The 23,065-nt window shown below is 40.4% G+C and overlaps 1 long non-coding RNA gene across 2 annotated transcripts; it reads right to left on the reverse strand.

Moving 5' to 3' along the window:
* Nucleotides 1–3,154: 3,154 nt before the first annotated feature.
* LOC131620260 (uncharacterized) lies at nucleotides 3,155–4,044 on the reverse strand. 2 transcript variants are annotated; one of them, XR_009289006.1, is made up of 3 exons: nucleotides 4,004–4,044; nucleotides 3,253–3,944; nucleotides 3,155–3,180 (listed from the first exon to the last, which is right to left on the reverse strand). It is a non-coding gene; the product is annotated as an uncharacterized LOC131620260 (long non-coding RNA). The 2 variants fall into 2 exon arrangements; XR_009289007.1 differs by having other exon boundaries at nucleotides 3,253–3,377; nucleotides 3,490–4,038.
* Nucleotides 4,045–23,065: the final 19,021 nt, after the last annotated feature.

Below are 23,065 nucleotides of genomic sequence, written 5' to 3' on the forward strand. Positions count from 1 at the left end.
CAAGCTAAGACTTTCTTAGAGTATCCTGACCACCACGTGATCACTCTAATTACAACTGCTTAGACACAAGCTAAGACTTCCTAGAGTATCCTGATCAACACTTGATCACTCTAGTTACTTACAAATTAATGTAATCAATTCTAAGAGTATTACAAATGCTTCTGAAAAGCTATAATCACAACAGTGATATTTCTCTTAACGTTTAAGCTTAATCTCACTAATATATTACAACAGCAATGTAGTGAGCTTTGATGAAGATGAAGTTTCTGAGCTTTGAATTGAACAGCGTTTCAGCAAGTTAATATTCACAGAATTTGATTCAGAGTTGTTAACCTTGCTTCTCATCAGAACTTCATACTTATAGGCGTTTGAGAAGATGACCGTTGGGCGCATTTAATGCTTTGCGTGTTCCGTACAGCTTTGCATTTAATGTTTCACGCTTTTGTCAACTACCTCGAGCCTTGTTCACGCTGTGTCTACTGACGTTGCCTTTAATAGCTTCCAACGTTCCTTTTGTCAGTCAGCGTAGCCTGCCACCTGTACTTTCTTCTGATCTGATGTTTGTGAATATAATATTTGAATGTCATCAGAGTCAAACAGCTTGGTGCAAAGCATCTTCTTGTCTTCTGACCTTGAAGTGCTTCTGAGCGTGATACCATGAGAACTTCAGTGCTTCTGCTTCTGATCTCAAGTTCTTCTGATGCTTCCATAGACCCATGTTCTGATTCTGCCTTGACCATCTTCTGATGTCTTGCCAGACCATGTTCTGATGTTGCATGCTGAACCTTTTGAGACAAAGCTTCTGAGCGCTGATTTGTGCATACTCTTTATATATTTCCTGAAAGGGGAATTGCAATGTATTAGAGTACCACATTATCTCACACAAAATTCATATCCTTGTTATCATCAAAACTAAGAATATTGATCAGAACAAATCTTGTTCTAACACATTATAGGGGCTTAAAAAGTAATAATCATTAAAGGGGAGAATCTTATTTAAACAAAAAATTCAAAAGGGGAATATTTTATAAAACTATAAACATGATTTTAGTTATTGTAAGGTATATTTCAAGTGTTAATGTCAAAACTCATGAGTATATAGATTTGAGTATAAGACCTCTTTTAGTTTGATCAAAAATCTTTGATTTGATTTCAATCATGAGAATACAACATTGCTAAAAATTTTGAGAGATTTTTATTATTCATTATGAACCTCCTTGTCGCTACCGCGAAAATTAACAGAGTCGCCACTAACATATTTATCCTGAAAAGGAAGGGAGTGCCAGCAAACCACAAAAGAAAAACAACGGTCTCACGACCAGAAAAGAGGGCAAGGGAGTCGGTTACGCGAGGAGAAGGTGCTAGCACCCCTCACGCCCATCGTACTCGATGGTATCCATGCTTGTGTCTAAAACTATGGGTGTGTAAGCAAACTGCGCTAATCTGGACTAAAATGCATGCAAAATGTAGGGAAAAGAAAGAGTTATACTCGCACGGGCCCTACCCTCCTGCCTACGTATCCTTTTTAAGGAATCAGAGGTACCGTATCTCGGCTAACTAGTTTCTGTTTGTTTTGTGTTTTTTAGGTGAACGAGTTACATTCGCACTCCGCTGCTCGACCTTTGGAGACTTATGTTGGGAATGGAGCGGAAATAACAAGCTCTTAAGAAAAGAAAATCAAAGAGTGTGGTTTGTATTTTAAAGAATGCATGAGGAAAACCTAAGCTAAGGGGGAAAAGCTTGCTACCTATGTTATCATACAAAGGTTACAAGTCTAAACTTAGCTAGCAACCTACGGGGAAAAGCGAAAGGCAAACAAGGATATCACACAAACGAGATCCGCTCGTAAGGCAAACAACCTACTGGCACTGGCCAAGTAGTATAAAAGCGGTCCCGCCATAGCTAAGGGGAGCGGATCACCCGAGTCAACCAAGCATTAGACCTCGCGAAAATGATCGGGCCATAGACAAGAGGAGCGAGTCCCTCTTAGCAACCAAGCCGTCACGGATCTAAAAGGAAAACGATGCGTGCGTACACCGAGCATCAACGTCGAGCGACGCGAGCTATAGGAAATGTGGGGGTCTGATTGCATGAACCATTTTCCTGACATACTCGATAACAAGATCTTTTGCTAGCTGTTGCACCCCAAAATTTGCCCTCTTTCTCTGTGCTATAAGTTATGAAAGACATTTATTTCGTCTCTCAAAAATCCAGAAAATAATAAAGAGTTTTCGCTATTTTTAAAACAGTTCGGTACATAGGTCTTCTCCAATTACTTGTATAAGTCATGATTATATGATTTAACGCTCAAGGATTAATGGTTGAGAATTTGCATATGATGATCCCTTGGTCGTCCCTGAATCGAGTTTTGAATGCAAGTTTAGTCGGATCAAGGTGATATTGAATTGCTTGGAGTCCCGATTATAAAAGCAAAGCCCATCCAAATTCTAATTCAAATTCATCACAAAATTCATTCAAAATTCATTTCAATATAATATCCACCCATTATTCCATTCATTACAAAGAACCAATATTATCATCCAAAACTCATTACATTTACGCCTAAGGTCCATCAAATTTATAAACATCAATTCCAATACTTCACAAAATCATATTCGTTACAAAATAGTCCATGCCATTCATTACAAAAAATTGAATTATAGAAGAAAGAACCCATTACAATTCAGAAGTCCAAAGTCCATACAAAAGCCCATTCAAAATTCATTGAAAAAATCCATGTTATTACATTCAACTTCAACAAAGCCCTAGTTCATGAGCCCATCTCCAACTGATATGCACAATTTTGCAACCCCAACAAAACCAGTACAAATAGAAGCAATACAAAAAAAAAGAGGCCTAGAACCAATGAAAACAAAACGAGTGAATTCTGCAGCGTAAGGGTAACCAATTCAATCCTGCATTCTTCATAATAAACCATAAGAAAACCGAACCTGTAATTGTCAACACTGAAAATGGATCCTCTGCTGTCAATGTCTGCAGCTATGCCTCTACTGCTTGATCTAATGGCCCAGAATCAATACAAATCAATAAAATAAAATAAATTTGGTTTGAAGAGAGAGAAAGAAGATGAATAAATGGCTTAGATGAAGGCAGCATGGGCAGCAGTAGAGAGGACACAGGAGAGGATCTAAATCCGTCAACACTCTTCACTCACAAAGCCTGCATAAACACGATAAGCAATTAAACCATCTGAAAAAGGGGAAGAAACTGAAAAACAGAATTGGGACTCACCTCTAACAAAAAACATAACAAACTTTCAACGGAAGAGGACTCTCTCTCGCTCTGAGCAACACCCTGTAACAAAAATTCTTCAAACCTCTCTCAATCTTCTTCCTGAATAATCATCTTCTTCAGCTCTCCAATTGAATGAGCAAACAGTCATAACAGAATTTCAGAGCAGAAGAAAATGACCAGACGTAACAGAGAGAAAATCTGAAAGAAGAGCATAACAGAAAAAAGATAACTCACCTTGAACCAAAATGTAACAAACTCTTGGAGCTTCATGGTTCTTCATCGTTCATCATCAATCACCTCCAATCTTCTTTCTCATCACCTTCATCGCATCCTCATCTTCATTCAATCCTCACCAGAAAACTCAGAAGTTTCATCTTCAATCTCCTCCATCGATCTCTCTTCCAATGCAACAATATCGTCTTCACCAATCGCGCTTCATCATCTTCATTATCTCTGCACTTCAAACTTCAATATCGCTCGCAACAACAGTAATAAGGGATTTGACATCATCGCAACGGAGTTGATTTCAGAAGGATGCAGATGAATTCAGAAGAGGAAAGACAACATCACCTGAGTTCTTGAAACGATTCTTCGATTGTTCTTTGTCGTCGAGTTCAGAGGCACAACAACGTCACCGTTCATCATCATCTCCGATTCAACCTCATGTCATCGTCAACTTCGCCTCAGATCTGCAAATAACGACACTTATCATCATCGTCAACTTAAGAATAACAACACGCATCCGCACCTTCATCGTAAATCATCACGTTCAACTTCACTGAACCGAACTGATAAGATGAATTCAGCAACTATTAATTTGTAGATCTAGGGTTCTTCAAAGGATAAAAACAAAACTACTTTTGCATAAGAAATTAAAAAGGAAATAAGATTTGTGTTAATTCTCTACTTCATTCAATAGCTAGCCACCCATTAAATACAATAGAGTTCTTTTGACCTAATGGACTTGTTACAAACGGGCCTGGCCCAAACAGCAACTAAACTTATCAAACATAAAAATTATTAATTTGTAATAAAGCCTTGTAGCCATTTAGGCTTCAATTTAATTCTTGTGGGCCTACTATTATCAATACTATCCGGCCCAAGACAAACCTTGTCCTCAAGGTTAAGTTTGTTGTGATCCAATCCGCCTTGGGGAGATGCGGCCCAATCCAAGGGGGGCCCAAGCGCTGCAGAAGATTTTGGAACATTGGGAGAATGTGATACAGCTGTATTGGGAGAAGTATTCGGTGGGGACAGCTGTGGAGTAGATTTGAAATTGGCGTGGGAAACAGGCTGTAAAGTGGCATTGGGAACCCGCATAGCCACTGTAGCATCACGAGGCTCAACGGACAGATGAGGGGACGGTGCAGATTGGTTATCAAAAGAATCCAATGTAATGGATGGTGGAGATAAGGGCTTTGCGTGGGAACTCACAACAAACCCACGTGATGTACTTGCGTTTGGATCTGATAGATAATATTTCTTGGAACCATAGTTCAAGTCATAACTCATATTACTTTCCCACTTGTCTTCTGGTACTTTCAACTCTCTCTCCTTCTTTGAATCTTCATCACTTACTTTACTCTCTTGGCCACTCTCCTTCTTATATGTTGTTTTTTTCGTCACACTGTTAGGTGCAACCGGTGACTCTCCTTCCTCCTTCAAGGTATCAGCGGCGATAGAACCTTGTCTGTTTGTCCCTTCCTCATTGTTGGGAATAGGCGGTCCAACTGATGGGTATTTGTGATTTGTGTGCAGGTTTGCTGATGGCGGTTCACTCACGGTGGGCGCATCCGTAGGTTGAAACTCTGCTGGGATCTCCACAGAGGCGGTGAGGTGGTTTTCGTGAAAAGCTTTCAGCTGAGAAACGTGGATTACCGGGTGGATGCGTGAAGATGGCGGCAGCTCGAGGTGGTACGCGACAGCGCCGATGCGGTGGAGAATCTTAAAAGGGCCAAAGAAGCGCTTTGAGAGTTTCTCAGAGGAACGGCGGTGAACGGAGTGTTGACGATAGGGCTTAAGTTTCAGCCAGACAAGATCTCCCTCCTGAAAGGTACATTCTTTCCGAGTCCGGTTTCCTTGAACCACCATTTGTTTTCTGCTCTTGTTCAAGTTACTCTGTAAAGTGTTTAATAGTTCTTGTCTGTGTTGCAAGATGTCGTCCAAAGCTTCAATGTTAGTGTCGCCGGCGGCGTATTGAGGGAAAGAGGGTGGAGGACGGCCGTAAAGAGCTTCGAAAGGTGACATTCGGATTGCCGAGTGATAGTTTGTGTTATGCCAAAGCTCTGCCAAGTGTAAGTAGTTGAACCACTTCTTTTGATTTTCACTAGTGAAACAACGCAAATAAGTCTCTAAACACCTGTTTGTTACTTCTGTCTGTCCGTCTGTTTCAGGATGGTAAGCTGAACTATACTTCAATGTTGTGCCTTGAGCCCGAAATAGTTCTTTCCAGAAGGTACTTAGAAAAAGGGGATCACGGTCGGAGACGATGGAAGATGGAATTCCATGAAGGCGACAGATCTCTACAGCGAACCGAAGTGCAAGATCTTTTGCAGAAAACTTAGTAGGAAGAGCGATGAAATGGGAAAACTTGGTCAATCTATCGCACACTACCCAGATCACTGTATGTCCGTGAGAATTTGGAAGGTGAGTAATGAAATCCATACTTAAGTCAGTCCATACTTGAGTAGGTGTTGGTAGTGGTTGTATCAGCCCTTGTCTTTTTGTAGTCAAATACTTGTTTTGTTGGCATGTGGTGCAAGTCTTAACAAATTCCTTAATGTCTTTGTAAATACCAGGCCATAGAAATGAAGATGATAACCTGGCGAGGGTTGGTTTGAAGCCAGAATGACCGCCTGATGGTGTGCTGTGGTATTCTGTGATAATCTTGGTTCGCAACCGTTGAATATCAGGTATAAAGATTCTCTCTTTAAAATAAAGTAGACCGTCTTTGCTTTGGAAATGGTTCTGTGGTGAAAGATTTTTCTGGGTGTCTGTCATAAGTTTTCTTCCTTCTGGCTCTGATTTGTAGAACTCTCTCAGTTGGGTGAGGATAAGGGGAACTGGTGTGGAGACAGACAGAAGCAAGGCGTCGTCCTCATGGTGAATCCTGCTAAGCGCATCTGCCACTTGATTTGATTTTCCAGGTTTGTAGTGTATATCAAATTCAAAACCTTGTAGCTTAGATACCCACTTCTGTTGTTCTGGTGTCTGTATTGTCTGAGAGAATAGATTACGTAAGCTCTTCTGGTCCGTAAAAATATGAAATTTTCTGCCTATTAAATATTGTCTCCATTTCTTGACAGCTTCTGTTATTGCAAACATCTCGCGAACATATACTGAGGAGGCTTGTAGGCGGTTGCAAAGTTTCTTGCTGAAAAAGGCTATTGGGTGGTTATCTTGGGATAAAACGGCACCAACTGCTACACCAGAAGCGTCGGTTTCGAGCACAAAAGGTTTCATGAAGTCTGGAAGGGCAAGTACCGGTGTTTCCGTCATTTTATGCTTCAAAATTGTAAAGGCTGAGTCAGCTGCTGCATTCCATTGTAATTTAGTAAAATGTAATAAATCGGTGAGAGGAGCGGCGAGAGTGGCGTAGTGACGCACGAATCTCCTATAAAAGCCGGTGAGGCCTAAAAAACCCCTGAGTGCCGTGAGTGAACGTGGCTTCGGCCATTCTTGGATAGCTTGAATCTTAGCTGGATCTGGGGTTACACCTTCACTTGATATAATGTGACCTAAATAATCAACACTAGGGACAGCAAACACACATTTTGATAATTTTGCATAAAACTGGTTAGATAAAAGCAAGTCTAAAATAAGTTTTAAATGATGTGCATGATCAGAAATAGAAGAACTATAAATGAGTATGTCATCAAAGAAAACTAACACAAACTTTCGAAGATAAGGTCTTAGCAAATCGTTCATAGCCGATTGAAAAGAACTAGGAGCATTAGTTAAGCCGAATGGCATTACCAAAAACTCATAGTGCCCGTCAAACGTCCGGAACGCAGTTTTGTGAGTATCCTTAGGAGTCACCCGAATCTGGTGGTAACCAGATCGTAAATCGATCTTTGAAAAAATAGTTGCAGAACCCAATTCATCAAAAAGCTCATCAATTGTAGGTATAGGGAACCGGTCACGCACTGTAACGGCATTTAGGGCTCTATAGTCCACACAGAATCGCCATGAACCATCTTTCTTTCGAACCAATAGGACAGGGGAGGAATAGGGGCTGTTACTTGGTTTAATGATTCCATCCGTCAACATTTCCTGGATGATAGAAGTCATAGCGTCTTTTTGAGAGTGTGGATACCGATATGGTTTGACATTTACTGGTGCGGTGTTGGGGACAATGGGAATGTGATGGTCATGTGGGCGGGTTGGGGGAAGGCCTTTAGGGTGGTTAAATATGGTAGAATAGTTTTTGAGGATGGAAAGTATTTGTTGGGGTAGGTTTGTTTGTGGCAGTGTTTCGAGGGAATTGGAATTTGAAAAGGGATTAGTGGAGTCAAATGTTTCGCAAGGTTGGCAAAGTAAGAGGTGGAGTGATGCAATGGAGTCAGTTTGTAAGAGGTGACAAACATTGTTGTAGGATGAGGGAGCAATGAGTGTGTTTGAGTCGCCGGTGATGGTTATGTCATTGTTGTTATGAGTGAAAGAGATTTTTGGTATTGAGAAATCAGCCACTAGTGGACCCAAAGTCCGTAACCATTCCATTCCAAGCACCACATCAGCCCCTTCTATAGGAAATAAGTGAAAAGGAATTGAGAATGAATTATTTTGAAGTTTGATGGGGACCTTTGGACAAATTCCTGAACATGACAATCTAGAGCCATTTCCCACCATGACAGAAAAATTGGGAATTGGTTGAGTGTGGAGTTTAAGATGCTGTGCGATTCGAGGTTGTAAGATGTTGTGGGTACTGCCAGTGTCAATCAAAACAGCAACTGAGAGACCATTAATAGAGCCCTTGAATTTCAAAGTTTTAGGGGAAAATTTTCCATTGGCAGCTTGAGGAGATAGTTGAAAATATGTGTCATCCGGTTCTGTTTGTTCTACTGTTTCTGCACAATTTTCAGTCAGTTCCACTTGTGAAAGATCATCATCCTCAACGAGGAGCAAAAATTTTCCAGCACTGCACTTGTGGCCTGGAATAAATTTTTCATCACAATTAAAGCATAGGCCTTGAGCACGACGCTCCTGTAGTTGGGCACTTGAAAGTTTGCGGATTGGTAACTTGGCTGGTTGGGCTTGTGGTAAGGGTTTTGTGGCTGGGGTGGGGCTAGTAATAGGGGGGTTTTGGAGAGTGGTTTTGTTATAAGAGGAAAACGGTTTCTGAAACTTAGGTTTGGCTTCCCGTATTTTTGATTCAATAAGCTTAGCGAGACCTATTGCTTGAGAGATTGATGTTGGTTTATGAATGGCTATTTCATTTTGAATATCCGGATGTAAACCCGAAATAAAACAATTAAGAATAGCTTCACGAGATAGGCCTACCACTTGATTTCCCAATTTCTCAAATTGGGCTTGGTATTCCACAACCGAATGGGTTTGTTTGAATAACTCAGCTTGGTGATTGGCATAGGTTGAAGGCCCAAAACGGAGTTCGAGAGCCTTTGTAAAGGAAATCCAATCCGTTAGCTCATGATTATGGTGCATCCACTTAAACCAACCCAAAGCTTCACCCTTCATATAAAATGACATCATAGCTAAACGGTTTTCACTTGGTACATTATAAAACGTAAAAAACTGATCCGCTTGAAACAACCATTCTAAGGGGTTTGATCCGTCAAACATGGCTAGCTCTAATTTTGGTGTACGAAAAGAGGGAAGTTGTAAGGGAGGGGTGGTTTGGGGTGGTTGGGTATAAGGAATATTTGCAAATTGTGGAATTGAGAAAGGACCGCTGGTAGTAAAAACAGGAGGTGCTGTGTAAAAAGTGGGATCTAAGAAGGATTGGTGAGGGAATAATCTATTATAGGTGGAGAGGGTTGATGAAAAGGGGGTAGAGTAAACTTGGGGTAGGCTTGTGGGAATGGGTGTCTTTGTAAAAGAAAGAGGGGTATGAATAGTAGTGGTAGGAATAAAAGTGGGAATTGGAACAGTACCTGCAGAGTTTGTAGGATGACTAGGGCTGCCATGAATAGTAACAGAAGATGCAGCAGCAGGTGAATGCACAGTTCTGCTTGGGGTGGGTCCGCCGTGAACAGTGCTGCTGCCGTGAATAGTACCGCTCCCGTGAACAGTACTTCCGCCGTGAATAGTGTTTCCGCCGTGAATAGTGACTGCGGGAATAGTACTAGATGCTGGTTTTTCAGCTTGGGAGGCTAGTTTTGTGAGCAGATTCATGATATTGTCATATCTAGAATCTGAAACTTGCTTTTCCTTGTCCATTCTAGTATGTAGTCCCTCCAAATCTGAATGAGTTTGAAGGAACCTCTCATCCATTTGTTGTTGGGTTTCTTGCATAGCATTGTTAAGGTGTAGATGAGCTGCTTGGACAGCTTCTTCCACTATTTCTTTAGGGTTGGGTGGTTTAGGAGGAGCCATGAATTCAAGATGAAAGCACCAATTTGATAAGATGAATTCAGCAACTATTAATTTGTAGATCTAGGGTTCTTCAAAGGATAAAAACAAAACTACTTTTGCATAAGAAATTAAAAAGGAAATAAGATTTGTGTTAATTCTCTACTTCATTCAATAGCTAGCCACCCATTAAATACAATAGAGTTCTTTTGACCTAATGGACTTGTTACAAACGGGCCTGGCCCAAACAGCAACTAAACTTATCAAACATAAAAATTATTAATTTGTAATAAAGCCTTGTAGCCATTTAGGCTTCAATTTAATTCTTGTGGGCCTACTATTATCACGAACAATCTCGACGTCCACCGCTTCTTTCCGATTCAGAGAATTGTTCCGATAGGGGATTTAGAGAAGAGATGAGGGAGGACTCGTTGTGGTGGTGGCCGAAACACCGTCACGGTGATGCTCGTTGAAAATTAATCGGGGAAGAGGGAAGACTTCGCCACATTTTGAATCGGAATCAAAGAGGAAGCTCCGATCAGAGTGAGAGATAGAGCCAAGAGAGGTTAGCGCGTGAGAAGACGGAAGAGACGAGAGAGGATGGTGTTTCACTTTCATTTTTCACGGCGACGGAGGGAAGAATTTTGACCGGAGTAGGGTGAAAGGGACACCGGCGCCGTTCTTCGTTTGAGATAAGAGGAAGAAGCTGAAATGTGAAGGTTCACTCACGTCTAACCTAATCCTTCTTTTCATGTTAATTCTATGTTGATTGACATTAATGTGAATAAAGCGTGATTAATGGAAATTGATAATACAAAATTTGAAATAATTGTGATTAATGGGAATCAAATCCATAGACGAATCATTGGGCTCAGTCCACACGAAATGCTAGCCACACCTCACTCTAAGCCCAATCGTACACCACTTTTTTTGCTTGAAATGATAACTGAATGAAAAAAAGGCCAAGCTGTCTGAGCCTGCTTCCCTTGAGCCTACGCCCACAACTCTCTACACCACTGATTTCACATGAACCTCCCCTGTTGTATACAATTTTCTAGATTAGATTTGTTTTTTTTTAACTAGTTTGCTTTCTACTATTTTTAGCATAATAAAAATATGAAATCAATAACATTTGTTAGATTTTTTTTAGCCTTGTAAAAAGATATATAAACATGTAATTTTCTTGTTAGAATTTATTTGTTTTGTTACATAGTTTAGTTCTAACTCTTTGATAAAATGCCATGAAAAATATGATGTTTGATTAAATCTTTTGCTAGTATTTTCTATAGCGTGCTTCCTTGTTATTACTGATTTGTTTGCTGATATGTGCGAGATACTTCGAGAGAGCCTTCAATTGTGATTCGACTTGCTTCGTGTTCCACTTTATTTGTGGGGCACAAATTCTCTTCCAGTGCGATTTGTCTTACGACTTGATTTGCGTCGGGTTCCACTTTATTTGTGGGACACGAACCTATTTCCGATGCCAGTCACCTGATCTCTCATTCATTGAGATGTATACTCTTGTATTGTCTGGATTGTTTCTCTTGCAGGTTGCTCGTGGGGTTATGCTCGACGTGTACCACATGTCGCTCGTGATTTATTTTCACGACGACGCTTTTTGACTCGCTTTTCTTGATGATGGCTTATGCGAAGTATTTCGGACTTCTCTGCTTACGCTTGCTAGCTCATTGCAGATTTGCTATCCGTTCGGTATTGTCTCCTTGTCCCTTTTACCGCTTTCCGCATCATCCTATAACATGAGAAGTAGGACTTAGACATGCATCTGGCCAAGCCCTCGAAAGAGGCTCTGTTTTTGTTGTTGTGTTTATATTTGTGCTTTGCGGCAGGGAGTCACGGTGTAATAAGTCCTATATGGCGTTCCGTTAAGTCCTCATGGAAGGCATGCGGAAAGGGTTAGCAATCAACCCCTGCCCAGTCTCATCGAGTCCGTTCAGTATGCGCACACTATGCGTTGCTTGCTTCTGAACCTGCACAAGATCTTGTTATTGAGTATGTCAGGAAAAGGGTTCATGCAACCGGACCCCCGCATTTCCTATAGCTCGCGTTTCTCGACGTTGATGCTCGGTGTACGCACGCACTGTTTTTTCTTTCCGATTCGTGAAGGCTTGGTTGCTGAGAGGGACCCGCTCCTCTTGTCTATGGCCCGATCATTTTCGCGAGGTCTAATGCTTGGTTGACTCGGGTGATCCGCTCCCCTTGGCTATGGCGGGACCGCTTTTCTACCACTCGGCCATTGTTGTTGGTTTTCTTTGCTTTACGAGCGGAGCTCGTTTGTGTGATACTCTTGTTTTCTTTCCCTTTTCCCCTGTAGGTTGCTAGTTTGGTTTAGACTTGTACCATTTGTATGATAATATTAGGTAGCAAGCTTTCCCCCTTAGCTTAGGTTTTCTTCATGCATTCTTTAAAACACAAACCAAACTCTTTGATTTTCTTTTCTTAAGAGCTTGTTATTTCTGCTTCATTCCCAGCATAAGTCTCCAAAGGTCGAGCAACGGAGTGTGAATGTAACTCGTTCACCTAAAAAACACAAAACAAACAGAAGTTAGTTAGCCGAGCTACGGTAGCTCTGATTCTGCAAAACACATACGTAGGCAGCAGGGTAGGGCCCGTGCGAGCACAATCCTTTCTTTTCCCTACATTCTGCATTCATTTTAGTCCAGATTAGCGTAGATTTGTTACACACCCATAGATTTAGACACAAGCGTGGATACCATCGAGTACGATGGGCGCGAGGGGTGCTAGCACCTTCCCCCCGCGTAACTGACTCCCTTACCCTCTTCTCTGGTCGTGAGACCGTTGTTTTGTTTTGTGGTTTGCTGGCATTCCCTTCCTTTTCAGGATAAATATGTTAGTGGCGACTCTGTTAATTTTTGCGGTAGCGACACTAGTTCGGAAGCAAGCAACGCGTAGCGTGCACTTATCGAACGAACTCGATGAGACTGGGCAGGGGTTGATTGCTAACCCTTTCCGAATGCCTTCCATGAGGACTTAACGGAGTGCCACGTAGGTCTTATTACACCGTGACTCCCTGCCGCAAAGCATAAATATAAACACACCAACAAAAACATAGCCTCTTTCGAGGGCTTGGCTAGATGAATGTCTAAGTCCTACTTCTCATGTTAAAGGATGATGCAAGAAACGGTAAATTACGGGAAAGATAAAATGAAAAGGAATCAATACCAAACGGATTATGATCCGTAAAATGCAGCAGAATAAGAAAGAACACTAGAGATCCCGCAAGCGAGCTAGCAAAGCAATAGAAAATAGTCAGCATACCGATTAGCCATGTAAACAAACAAGGGTGGACGTCGTGAAAATAAATCACGCGTCAAGGTATGCGTCTAGCACAATCACAATACACCTGCAAGAGGAACAAGCAAACCAAGCAAACAAATATAAAGCAAAAGAAACGTGTCTCCAAGATGAGAACACGACACGAGTGAATGAAATCGTGTCCCGCAAATAAAGCAGAATACTCAAGTGATAAGTGTCGATCGGTGACTATCCAAATTCCTTGCACACTAGCACACAAGTTAGATATAACAACATATCGCAATCAGAATTACGTTATTTGAATGATAAACAAACAATAAGGGAAAAGCAAAGAAAACCGACAAAATATCGATTGAAACCAAATTTGAACATCACTAATGACTCTAGAAGCATCGTTATACTCGAAAAACACTATTCACATGCATAAAAACTCAAAACGATGCGAGAGATATGACAAAATGAAGTTGGAAAAAAAGAAAAAAAAGCATGTAACCGGTTACATGAATCAGGTAACCGGTTACATCACTGGCAGAAACTATTTTTTTGAGAAAAAAGGGTCACGTAACCGGTTACATGAATCAGGTAACCGGTTACATCACTGGCAGTAACGAAAAATGATCAAAATCAAGTCATGTAACCGGTTACATCAGCACCAAAAGCAAAAAAACAGCAAAATTAACATCCAAAAGCACTTCAATCATGCATCCAATAAGAGATATAATCAAGCACGAATTTGTCTCAATTTGCACAGCATTAAGAGCGTCAAACAACCACAACTAAGCCTCAATTCTCATGCATTGCATACTATCAACATCAATTATCAATCCACAAGTTCATGCAAGCATTAACACAAACACTTAAGGCACACAACAAGCCACAATAATGGATCCAATCAATTATGCACATAAAATTATCACTAATTCAAAGATCTAAGGCACAAGAATAATGATCAATCATCAACAATCATCAATTATTAACAAAAACCATTAAATCTATTCAAAATTCACATCATCACCACCAATTCAATCAACAACAATTGGATCTACCAATCAAACATCATTAATCATCACTTATCAACAACAAACAATGGATCTATAATCAAATTCACATGATGATCAACAATTAAACACTTAATTCAAGATCTAAATGCTTACCGAACGAAGATTCAATCCGAAGCGCGAACACGAACACGAATGTGAACACTAACACGAAACAAAGTCGAAGTTGCGAATCCGGAGGGAGAGAGAAGGAGATGCGCGCAAGAGGTGAGAGAGGGAGTAGAAATCCGGATCAAGATCTTGATTCTTCAATGCATGTTGTTCTTGAATTTGATGAAGATCAATGAATATCCATGAAGATTAATGAAGCTTTTGTGTATTTTTGTAGTTTTTGATCTTTGGAAATTGAGAGAGAATTGAGAGAAAGTGTTTATGAAGATTTTTGGTGAATTGAAGTTATGAGAGAATGTGAAGAAAAATAACTTATATAGTGAGGACGGTGAAATGACCAAAACGCCCTTAATTATCTCTTTTTGGCTCGTTTTCGAGGAAATACGGCTCGATTCGAAATTCGAAAGCGGGACCAATGTCAACTTGAAGATGACTAAATTTGTGACTCGTAGCCGTGATAATCGTCTCAATCCGATAAGCGGTGAAGAAATTATGCGCGTTTGAATGACGAGAAACGTCTATTCATCTGGCGCGACTGTGCGGAATTTTGTGAGTACCGCTCAAAGAATTCGATAAAACCCCATCTTCGGCTCGAAATATGAACAAGCGTGTGTTACAAAGAATCAAAGATAATGAAATTTCCAAGAGAATGCCGCCGGAATGGACCTCATACGATAAAAATCGAAGAAGTTATGAATTTTGAAACTTGTCGCGACATACTCGAAAACACACTTTTCACTAAAAAATCATGACGTTCTTCAAAATGCTAGGAGTTTTCAATGCATAATTGGTCTTCGGTCCGAACATATAAAATCTCGAGAAAAATGGCCCGGAGCTACAGTTAAAATCTTAAGAAAATATGACAAGCGGATCATGGGATATGAATTTTCTAAGGCCCGAAAACCTACATTCAACATCATTTTTCACTGCGAACGCTCCAGTAAACTGCGAATTCGACAACCTTCCTCATAGAATTGGTTTCTGAGTCAAACACGAAAGTTGTAGAGAACGTCGAAATAGTCCTGATAACGCAAGAACCAAGCTCATATCACTTTCCAAACAAGGCTTGTGAATTTTCTCATATTTTCAATGTATAAACCACATTTTACGCTGTATCTCCTTAAAACCATGAAAGCTTTTTATTATTTTTCCTCCCTTTTTGAATGACGAAATAAACGTCTTGGATAACTTATAGCTCAAATAAAGAGGGAAAATTTTGGGGTGCAACAGCTGCCCCTATTCAAACTTCTTGAACCTGACGAGCGAGAAACGAAAGTTTCGAACCGTTGAGGTGGAAGGAGATTGAATACCAGAATAAACTTGAAAATTTGCACTCTTGATCAATAGAAGACTCCGTCTTATAATAATAAGGAATGTACCACCCCGCAAGCAGAGAGAAAAAACTTCAACTGACCTGGATAATTAAATAAGCTCCAACTAGTGATAAGAAAGAACGACCACCCACAGACAGGGGAAAACACTTCAAATGATCTGGTTATCAAGAGAAGGAACATCTCGACTGATCTGAGCATCAGACTTAGCAGATGTCTCCGAACTTGCATCGGGACAGATGTCTTAGGTCGATCTGGGAATCGAGGGAGATACATCGGTTGATTCGGACATCAACGAATATAAAAGTATCTCTGATATGGGAATCATGATCTGGGAATCAAGGAAGACATCTCTTCTGATGCAATTAAATCATCAGGTAGATATTCCTACTAATCTGGGAATTAGCGGCTAACTCCTTCGTAAGACCACGAGGATCCAGAGGCGGTTCCTTCAAAATTGAACTGAAAATCAGGATAGGAACAATATCTCTTCCGAACTGTGTACGCCGGGGAAAGAATGCATTTAAACTGATCTAGACATGATGCCAGAAAATAAGTAGGACAATCTTCATTTGAAAGACAAAGTAAATCAGGTAGACATCTCCATCTGATCTAATGATAACAGTGGCTTGCTCCTTCGGAAGATCGACAGAGATCCGGAGGCGGTTCCTTTAACTAATCTGAATCTGAATATTAGGATAGGAACAAATATCTCTTCCGAACTGTGTACGCCGGGTAAAGAAAACGTCCTCAACTGATAGTTAGGCATCAGGACTGGGCAGGCGAATTCTTCTTCTGAACAAACTAAATCTTCAGGGAGTAGATATTTCCAACTGATCTGATGCATCAGAGGGCTTGCTCCTTCGAAATATCGACAGAGATCCGGAGACGGTTCCTTCAAAACTGAAATGAATATCAGGATAGGAACAAATATCTTCCACCGATCTGGGGGCATCGGGAATAAGAATCTCTTTGAACTGATCTGAGCTACGTCAGAAAATAAGTAGAACAATCCTCTTCTGATTCAAAACATCAGGATAAGTGCCTATAATGACTAGGCAAACATTACTCTCTGGGGAGCATTCGTATCTTAATAACTTTCCTGCAAAAAGAAACAGATATGATATGATTTATGCATGATGCATGTATGAATGTTTATGGAATAACGTTCCCGAGAAAGAAGATGCTATACGCTTTTGAGAATACTTATGCAAATGATGCATGATTCGGACGCTGCTTAGGGAGACAGCGGAGGAGCACTGAATTGCTGAAGAAATCTTGGAGAGAGTATGGAACTCTACGGGGAGGACAAGATGAGTGACCAAGGGTCATCATTGTAGGCTGACAAAGATGGGTCAGGAATCTGCTGGAGATGATCAAATCTAAACGCGAGCTCTGGCTGGGGAATAAATCCTTCTTGGGGATATGAATATCCCAATCGTCTGCTTGGGGAATACCCTGGAAACCTCACTGGAGAAGCAAATTCTCGACACTTTGGGGATGTGGAAAAAAGTGCAAGTCATGAAGACATCTCTGATGGGAAGTAACCAACTTGCTTGTGTAGAATGCATTCTGCTGGGGAAATCCTTGACGGAAATAGATTCTGCTGAGGATGCAAGTGAATCTCTTCTGGGGAAAGACTCAGTGGGGAAGATGAACACTTTTGCATAATGACCCGCTGAGGAAGAAATCTTCTAGGGATATGGAATTTGTCATAAGAATCTCTTGTTAAGCTCATTCCACTAGGGAATAAGATGACTCTCTTGGGGATACAAGTCAATCTGTTGGAGAGAATGCTCTACTGGGGAAATGAAGATTCCTGGCAAGGAACCTCATTAAGAGCTTGCTGGAGAATTAGATACCATCCAATCATGATTCAACTGGGGAAAAGATATTCCACCGGGGAACAAGAATTCTGAAGCACGGAAATTGCACTGAGATGTGCTTTGTTGAGGAGATGAGGATCTTGGAACAAAAGAAAACCTCATCTAGGCGCCCTCAGCTGGGGAATAAGAATATGTCCCTTGGCTAGATCCGCCGATGCGCTGACATGGCACACTTGAAAGGATGTACCTGCAAGGTAAACAGATGAACATGCCCCAGGATATAACATGACATCTCTGCCTGCCATCCTAGTTACACAAAACTTCGAAGTAAAATCAAAGGTTTTATCATTTCTAATCATGTATTGTAAAAGCAATGCAGTTTTCATATGCAAAGTTAACACAAACTCAGGACGTTTTATGCAAACAAATCAGTAAAAGAAAACAACTTTTGAGATGAAAAGAGCTTTATTAATTGATATGAAAAATGCCCGAGGAAGAGCGAACACGTTTAGGAAGCAATTCCTAGTAAGAGGTAACTGCACAATATTGAGTACAAGAAGAAATGGCAATGTGAAACGGATATCCATTGGTCTCGATCCCGCTATCACTCTTATAACCTTGACGCTCTCATCTCCTTGCTTTGGAAGACCGTACTTATTAGGATTGATCACTGCTCGACTTGATGACAGTCTGATATAATATAACGGAGCTTGTGGACCCGACTGGGATTTGTGGAAGCTTTAGGGATTTGAGTTGCCAGTAATGTAAACTCAAGAACACAAAGTCTTGCTTATCCCTCGGTCGGGAGCCCTAAACACAACGACTGGATTTTGTGAATGCTTTAGGGATTTGAGTTGCCAGTAATGCGAACTCAAGAACACGGAGTCTTGCTTATCCCTCGGTCGGGAGCCCTAAGAATTTCAAACATGTATGGAGAGTGATTGCCAAGGTGGCGTGCAAGATGTAGCCGTTCACTTTTGTCCCTTTTTTTTTGCCAAAGCCGCCTGTCATACCCCAAAATTTGCCCTCATATTTTTACGAACGTCATTTTATTTCGAATAAATGAATTGGCACAGTTGGTAAGAATTTGAGCGTGAAAGGTACAAGAGCGAGACGTCCCGGGTTCGAATCCCACTTCTAACCTTTTCTCCATTTTTATTTGTCTCTAACTATAGTTTAATTTTATTCTCATTTATATTAAAAATCACAAAAAAAATCATTTTTTATCTACTTAAAATTAATTTTCGTATTAATTAAATATGCTTTTTTAAAATAGTTGATTTTTCATTTTTATGCACTTTTTATTTAAAAAATAACCAAAAATAACATAAAAATAAATAAGGTAATTTTTTATTCAACTTTTGTCATATGACAATTTTCTTGAACATTTTGATTTGATTCTATCAAGAATTAAAACAAAATATTCATGAAAATAATTTGGTTAAAAGCTTTGATACTAAATTACTTTATTTCCTTTTTTAGTTTGACCTAATGAACTAATATAAATAGGTCTATTTGTACACATGTTAAGGAGGACAACAATCACACTCACGTACAAAGCCAAAAAACCAACTTTCACCACCACCCAATTTTTCTCATTGTAGCATTTCTCACAAGTTTTACAGTAATAATCTTGCCATCAAAAAACCACTTTTTCTTACATGTACATAATCCCTCACTAACATTTTTATTGAGTTTTATTTTTTTGTTACAGTAATCAAACCATTAAAACATCACCATGACCATCTAACCTTCAAATTTACCAAACTCTCATTACCATACCTGCAAGTTCAATCAAAACACCATCACCTTTCATGAATTTTAAAATTCACCATACCTGCTTGTTAGATGTCGTTATTGTTTTGCAGATCGGAACACTACATAAGCAAGAGAAAAGAGACCTTTGAAGACTCGCCGGTAGGTCGTGCCGCCCTCAATCGCACACGACCGCGGGAAGACAGCTCCGACGGCCCGATCTCAGCCCCGGGAGCAACCTCCGATCCAGCATCGGCCGCGTCACAACGCTCCTCCATGGGCACCGTTCAGACCAATTCACGGTTGAAGATCCAGCTTGGTTCCGGCGAATCATCCCTCACGACCGAACCACAACACCACCAGATCCGTCCATCGCAAACCCCACCGTCACGCCGTCTAAACCGCCGACGTTTTCGTTCAGTCACCACACTGAACAGCACCATTTTCGTTGGGTGTAATAGTTTAATTAGAATCTTTACTTTCTGCATTCCCCCGATTTTTGGTTATGTACTCCCCTCCCCGAAGCCATGTAATAGCTTAGGTTTACGTTTCCGCACTTTAAATTTCTGTAAATATATTAACTGCTAGTAATTAGGATGGTATGTCAAGATAATTAATTAACCACTATCTAACCTTAATTCAAGATAAGATAATCGAATCTAACTCACTCGCACACACTCACCTCTAGGGTACACCCCTTTTGGTTGCCTTTCGAAATAAGGTCGTGTCCCTCGAATGTAGAGGTACCCATTAGCAAAAGTCTCTCGATTAAAAATCGTCGCAAAGATCATAAGTCCCTCGATGACCCACGATGTTGCCTACGATGATATGATCTAGTCCCTCGAATGGTTGCCTACGAAACGATGATTGTCCCTCCGAATATTGCTAAAGGTACCTCTACCTGTTGCCTTCAACGACCTCTATGACCCTTCGATGACCCGCACGTCCAATATAAACAAGGACTACCTACTTCTATGTAGTAGGGATAGTCCTAGGAACTTTAAAAAGCATAGAAAAAGACCAACTATTTAGGGTAGTGCCCTTAATCTACCTAGCTCAATTAAAAATATCTTTTTCAATACTCTTTCAAAAAAAACTAAGGCTACGCATTTACGCTAAAGTCCTTACGCCCCTTTTTTGCAACTCAAAACAAACAAACATTGAGCTAAGTAAATTAAGAGCCCGTAGTTAATTACGGATGAAAAGGGTGCTCACACCTTCCCTTTTCATAACTTACCCCCCGAGCCTGTTTTCTTTTCAAAGGGTCTTTTTCTGTACTTTTTACCTTTCCTAAAATTGGACAAAATAAAAGTCGGTGGCGACTCATGCTCACCGCAATATTGTTGCTTATAAAAATAAAAGTCAGTTCACCGAGTTACAGAAATGGCGACTCTGCTGGGGAGTCTTTAAAGAGGGGTTTACCTTAGGGCTTAGATCCCTAATGTTTGTTTTGTTTGCTTTATTTTTCAAGGTTGTTTTGGGAATTAAATGAAGGCCGAATCCTATACCCGGATTCAAGTACACTTAAGATACGAGTGGCATAGTCATGGCGACCTCTTTCACATATGTGAGAGATGAGTCAATATGAAGTTCACACTTAAGTTAGGACTCCATAGATATATGCACACCTTGCTCAAATGAGGGAGGTCTATGTATATGCCTTTGGGTGCGCCGGAGCTTAAGGACCTTTAGTTACCCTTTAACCCATCTTGGCCTTTAGGACGTAGTGGGGGGGCTACTCTTGACAAATGTTAAGGGCCTAGTCGCTACCCGATACTACAACTCAGATAGGTTCTTTCTTAAAGTATCATTGCATGATGCAAATGTATCATGTCCGAGGGTGCTTTAGAGGGGCTGACAATTCTGAGTAACTGGTAGAACCCTGTTACTAAATTCACTCTTATCCATAGAAGTACCTTTGGGAAGGGTAGTTACTTGGTCAGACTTCATGCAAGCCATTAAACCTAAGGACACTTGTATGACTTGTGTGTTATCTAACCACTTGATTTCCTTGCAGGATTTGTTTATACCCTAACAATTTGATTTCCTTACAGGATTTTGTTTGAAATATTTGTAGGACTTACTCGTTATAATCACCTAACTAACCTTTTTCAAGGATCTCAATTATTTAGGACGCAAAATTTCCAGGTACAATTATGGAAGGACTATCAAGAGCCTAAATTCCTATCAAGGGGCAAGAGGATTTATTTTCCTCTAGCCAGATACTTTTCAAAACTCGAAAGTAAAATAAACTTTTGTCAAGGGGCAAGAGGATTTATTTTCCTCTGGCCAGATGCCTTCAAACTCAAAGGTACATTTCCTATCAAGGGGCAAGAGGATTTATTTTCCTTTAGCCATATGCCTTCAAACTCAAAAGTACCGTACCCCGAATCAGAGGCTATGACCCACTAGATATGGTGAGCTTGATTCTTATAGAAGGATGTCCAAAGATGAAAAGTCAAAGTTCTTCAGACGAAGTTGCTACCAACAGACAAGCTTCTCATATTCTTACTATTTTATTCTCCCTGAAGCTGTACACTTACAACTCTTGTGTGACTTCGTCAGAATCTTCTTCCTAAAAGTAATCTAAAGTGTCCTGCAGGTTCAGACACTAACACTCGGTTTGTTTTCCACTATGGGGCACTTGACCATTCGATTGATGATCGTCAGCCATTCCGAGACAAGGTTCAAAGCCTGATCGACACAAAGGTTATCATCAATTGTACCTGGAATCCAAAATTGAAATTCCCCTTCGAATCAATGGATCTTCTGAAACAATAAGTCTATACGGAGAAAATCTCCTCAACTTTGACAATCTCTATATCATCATGCATGATCATGCGTAGTCTTTCTTGTTTTGATTCAATACTGCTTATATTCATACTTGTTTGTTTTTGAACTATAATAATGATGCATTGAACATGTTTGTCTTGAAAAATCCATTCGCTCTCGCTCTAACATGTTTTTCTTTGTTTGTGATGCCAAACTCTCGGCGATAAAGCATAATAACTCCGAAGGGAGAATGACGAACACCGATAACCTCAATTGGTGTGCTTTCGAGTAAAACCCTATTGATGATGTACAAACATTGTTTCAAATCCCCAAACACTGGAGATATAAGGAAGTTAATCCCTTGTCAACCCCTTTGAGCCTTGAAGTAGGAGTTTCTTTTCTATGCGAAAAACCCTCACGTTAACCCAGGGGCAGGGTAGTGTTCAGTTAACCTGATTAAGTGTTCAAAATTCAGCAGGAGCTCACATCTAAGGATACAACAATGGTTATCCTTCAAAAGGTTGAGGAAAAGTCGAGACCGCAATGGTCATCTCTCGCAATAGGAGGTCAAAATATGACGATACAACAACGACTATCCTTCGTCGACCAAGAAATGAGACAGTCACAATCTTTCCAGCAAATCGAAGACATCTCAGGATCATACAACCCGTTCAAAAAAAAAAAGAACCGAAAAAAGAGAAAAGAAAGCCCGCTAAGTTAACAAACTTGAAAACAAGCGACTTAGGCAAAATTTAGGGCCTCCCGCTGGACCGCAAACCTGAATTTCAAAAGAATTTGTCCATGCAAAAGTTAGGGAAAAATGAAAAACCCGAAAAGAAAGGATGGCAGAACAAAAAAGATCCTCAACAAAAGGGAAAAGTCGCGTGACTACAAATTCAAGATCGTATGATCAGACATCAAGAATAAAAGGTAAGTGACTATCATGTCCAAACACCTCATCAACTCCTCAATCGTACGTCTCAAGCTCCTCTTGAAGGATGAATGCTCGCATCGAGTTAACTGAACTTAGGTTGGAGAACATCACGAAGGGGGTGGGCACCAATAAAATTTTACGCCTAAAATCTTTTTTTTCTAAAACTGTGAACCTGGCCAGGTTACAACCCTCAAAAGTCCT

Source organism: Vicia villosa, linkage group LG7, assembly GCF_029867415.1.
Source record: "Vicia villosa cultivar HV-30 ecotype Madison, WI linkage group LG7, Vvil1.0, whole genome shotgun sequence".
In the NCBI taxonomy this organism is placed as follows: Eukaryota; Viridiplantae; Streptophyta; class Magnoliopsida; order Fabales; family Fabaceae; genus Vicia; species Vicia villosa.